Raw genomic sequence first — 5,000 nt, 5'->3', positions numbered from 1 at the left:
TGGTTCACCTGGTGTGCGAGGTTGTGGAGGGGGGGTCCCCTGCTGGAATCATCCCCGGAAATAGAGTGGTGTTCCCCGGGTGGTGAGTGAGGGCCTACCTGCCTGTATGTGTAATCTCATGCCCAGAGAGAGAGGCCTGTTCCTGGATAGGGAGTGAGGCCCTTTAGGGATTTATGTGTACTCTCATGCCCAGAGAGATAGGCCTGTTCCTGGATAGGGAGTGAGGCCTTTAGGTCTGTAGGTCAATAGTTCCACTGTCCTTAAGGGGGGCAGAGCAGTCAGCCTCTGTGGAGGTGAGCTGCTCTGTCCCCCTTTTTTTTTGGCCTAATTCCCCAATCACCATACCCAGAGTTGGACAGGCCCTTTAGGGATTTATGTGTACTCTCATGCCCAGAGAGAGAGGCCTGTTCCTGGATAGGGAGTGAGGCCTTTAGGTCTGTAGGTCAATAGTTCCACTGTCCTTAAGGGGGGCAGAGCAGTCAGCCTCTGTGGAGGTGAGCTGCTCTGTCCCCCTTTTTTTTTGGCCTAATTCCCCAATCACCATACCCAGAGTTGGACAGGCCCTTTAGGGATTTATGTGTACTCTCATGCCCAGAGAGAGAGGCCTGTTCCTGGATAGGGAGTTAGGCCTTTAGGTCTGTAGGTCAATAGTTCCACTGTCCTTAAGGGGGGCAGAGCAGTCAGCCTCTGTGGAGGTGAGCTGCTCTGTCCCCCTTTTTTTTTGGCCTAATTCCCCAATCACCATACCCAGAGTTGGACAGGCCCTTTAGGGATTTATGTGTACTCTCATGCCCAGAGAGAGAGGCCTGTTCCTGGATAGGGAGTTAGGCCTTTAGGTCTGAAGGTCAATAGTTCCACTGTCCTTAAGGGGGGCAGAGCAGTCAGCCTCTGTGGAGGTGAGCTGCTCTGTCCCCCTTTTTTTTTGGCCTAATTCCCCAATCACCATACAAAGAGTTGGACATAGTGCAATTTCTGTGATTTATTTACCATCCATTTTGGGTTACCAGATGCACGTTTTCAATCACCAGGTGCACAACAATGTGTATCCATCAGAATAGTTTAAACAGTCCATAAAGCACTCAGGACGGGCGCCCATGGATAGAGGGCCATGGATAGATGCCCACTATCATAGTCCCATAGTGGGTATTAATATCAGAATGACCGACAAGTGCATTTAGGACAGTCTTTTTATTTTTAGGTTACCAGGTGCCTACCTTGAACCACCTTACGAGGTGACTACTTTAAATTAGGATATTATTTTTAGGTTACCAGTTGCACGTCTATTTATGTTTTAATGCCAAAATCGGTAATTTTCATAAAATGATTAAAAATACTTCCCGAGGGGCTAGAGGTCCCAAATTTCGTCTCATACCCTCTCTCTCAATGGGCAACAAGTAGAGCATGTCAAAAACAAATTGCCCTAACAGGCACCTATGTTTCCTGTAACATTCACTATTTTCCAAAAACTTAAAACACGATTTTCTATTCAAATTTTTTATACAAAAATGGTTTTAATTACATGTACATTATCGTCTATGTGTGCCCTTTAGTTAAAAAAAAACCCCATCCAGATTGGACTTGTACTTTTTGATTTATTCACGTTTTGGTGTTTCAGCATATAGCCCAAGATGGCGTCCAACAAAGGTCAAATAAGGTTTTGAGGCCAGATAGAGGCATATAACCTGGTTAGTGGTGTTTGGCCTTTAGGCTTGTATGTCCCTTCATCCCATGAGAGAGAGTTTAGCCTTTTAAGCCTCTCTGTGTCCTCTCATTCCCAGAAAAAGTCATTTTACCGGTTAGGTCAAATAAGGCCTTGAGGCCTGTTTGTGACCTCTGATGCCCAGATAGAGGCATATAACCTGGTTAGGGGTGTTTGGCCTTTAGGCCTGTATGTCCCTTCATCCCATGAGAGAGAGTTTAGCCTTTTAAGCCTCTCTGTGTCCTCTCATTCCCAGAAAAAGTCATTTTACCGGTTAGGTCAAATAAGGCCTTGAGGCCTGTTTGTGACCTCTGATGCCCAGATAGAGGCATATAACCTGGTTAGGGGTGTTTGGCCTTTAGGCCTGTATGTCCCTTCATCCCATGAGAGAGAGTTTAACTTTTTAAGCCTCTCTGTGTCTTCTTATTCATAATCTTTTAATTTTTGGGTTACCGCTTGTATAGCAATCAGTATCCATCGTGAAATTTCAAAGTGTCCATAATGCACTCAGGTCGCCCCCGACAGAGAGAGGGCCGTAGTAGGGTGTTTCCATAGCGGGCATTAATATCAGAATGACCCTTAAATGCATTTAGGACCATATTTGAATTTTTGGGTTACCAGATGCACGTTTTCAATCACCAGGTGCACGGTTTCAATCACCAGGTGCACGGCTCTATTTCCTCCTCCAGCACTTGTCAAACAGTCCATAAAGCACCCAGGACGGCCCTGAGTGAAAGAGGGCCGTAGTAGGGTGCTCCTATAGCGGGCATTAAAATCAGAATGACCGTTAAATGCATTTATGACCATATTTGTGTTTTTGGGTTACCAGATGCACGGTTTCAATCACCAGGTGCACGGCTCTATTTCCTCCTCCAGCACTTGTCAAACAGTCCATAAAGCACCCAGGACGGCCCTGAGTGAAAGAGGGCCGTAGTAGGGTGCTCCTATAGCGGGCATTAAAATCAGAATGACCGTTAAATGCATTTATGACCATATTTGTGTTTTTGGGTTACCGCTTGTATAGCAATCAGTATCCATCGTGAAATTTCAAAGTGTCCATAATGCACTCAGGTCGCCCCCGACAGAGAGAGGGCCGTAGTAGGGTGTTTCCATAGCGGGCATTAATATCAGAATGACCCTTAAATGCATTTAGGACCATATTTGAATTTTTGGGTTACCAGATGCACGTTTTCAATCACCAGGTGCACGGTTTCAATCACCAGGTGCACGGCTCTATTTCCTCCTCCAGCACTTGTCAAACAGTCCATAAAGCACCCAGGACGGCCCTGAGTGAAAGAGGGCCGTAGTAGGGTGCTCCTATAGCGGGCATTAAAATCAGAATGACCGTTAAATGCATTTATGACCATATTTGTGTTTTTGGGTTACCAGATGCACGGTTTCAATCACCAGGTGCACGGCTCTATTTCCTCCTCCAGCACTTGTCAAACAGTCCATAAAGCACCCAGGACGGCCCTGAGTGAAAGAGGGCCGTAGTAGGGTGCTCCTATAGCGGGCATTAAAATCAGAATGACCGTTAAATGCATTTATGACCATATTTGTGTTTTTGGGTTACCGCTTGTATAGCAATCAGTATCCATCGTGAAATTTCAAAGTGTCCATAATGCACTCAGGTCGCCCCCGACAGAGAGAGGGCCGTAGTAGGGTGTTTCCATAGCGGGCATTAATATCAGAATGACCCTTAAATGCATTTAGGACCATATTTGAATTTTTGGGTTACCAGATGCACGTTTTCAATCACCAGGTGCACGGTTTCAATCACCAGGTGCACGGCTCTATTTCCTCCTCCAGCACTTGTCAAACAGTCCATAAAGCACCCAGGACGGCCCTGAGTGAAAGAGGGCCGTAGTAGGGTGCTCCTATAGCGGGCATTAAAATCAGAATGACCGTTAAATGCATTTATGACCATATTTGTGTTTTTGGGTTACCAGATGCACGGTTTCAATCACCAGGTGCACGGCTCTATTTCCTCCTCCAGCACTTGTCAAACAGTCCATAAAGCACCCAGGACGGCCCTGAGTGAAAGAGGGCCGTAGTAGGGTGCTCCTATAGCGGGCATTAAAATCAGAATGACCGTTAAATGCATTTATGACCATATTTGTGTTTTTGGGTTACCAGATGCACGGTTTCAATCACCAGGTGCACGGCTCTATTTCCTCCTCCAGCACTTGTCAAACAGTCCATAAAGCACCCAGGACGGCCCTGAGTGAAAGAGGGCCGTAGTAGGGTGCTCCTATAGCGGGCATTAAAATCAGAATGACCGTTAAATGCATTTATGACCATATTTGTGTTTTTGGGTTACCGCTTGTATAGCAATCAGTATCCATCGTGAAATTTTAAACAGTAAATAAAGCACTCAGGACGGGCCCCCATTGATAGAGGGCCGTAGTAGGGTGCTCCCATAGCGGGCATGGATGTCTGGAACACCTGCAAGTGTATTTAGAACCATATTTGAATTTTTGGGTTACCAGATGCACGTTTTCAATCACCAGGTGCACGGCTTTGAAAAGTGTGGACTCTGCCATTTTCCCGACCAATTTCTGTAATTTTCAAAAAATGATTAAAAATACTTCCCGAAGGGCTAGAGGTCCCAAATTTCGTCTCATACCCTCTCTCGTGATGGGCAACAATTGCAGCATATCAAAAACATTTCGCATCCATAGGCACCTATGTTTCCTGTAACATTCACTTTTTTCCCAAAACTTAAAACACGATTTTCTATTAAAATGTTTTATACAAAAACGGTTTTAATTAAATGTAAATGCTCGTCTATATGTGCCCTTTCGTTTTAAAAAACCCCCATCCAGATTGGATGTGTACTTTCTGATTTATTCACGTTTTGTGTTTAACCGAATTTTACCCCCAATTTCGGGGCGGACATACACCCTGTGCGGTTCCGGGATTATATCGATAAATTGGCCTGATCGTCAATGACACACTCGGGGGTGGGTCGACCAGACAGGTACCGGCGCGAAATCAGAAACCTGGTTTTTGACAACAAGACTTCCATGTCCTAGAGAGACGGGGGTGGTGCCAAACTGATCAGGCCGAATAGAAAATAAGTACTGGGTACTTTTGAGGGATGTGAGCCCCTCGGAACCATGGTAATTCGGACATTTGCCGCCGGCGTCCGATTTAGTGGTTGGAACAGACCCTTCGGCGTCCGATTTATCCTAACTTTTGAGCCACGTTTCCCAGCTTGGTGATGGGAGGATATTGAGCTCTGCCCCGGCAGTTGTTCTATCCCAGCTATTACCTTGTGGGTTTGGTTCATCAATGACCA

The sequence above is a fragment of the Oncorhynchus kisutch genome, unplaced genomic scaffold (assembly GCF_002021735.2).
Source record: "Oncorhynchus kisutch isolate 150728-3 unplaced genomic scaffold, Okis_V2 scaffold2664, whole genome shotgun sequence".
Classification (NCBI taxonomy): Eukaryota; Metazoa; Chordata; class Actinopteri; order Salmoniformes; family Salmonidae; genus Oncorhynchus; species Oncorhynchus kisutch.
This window is presented reverse-complemented; position numbering follows the sequence as displayed.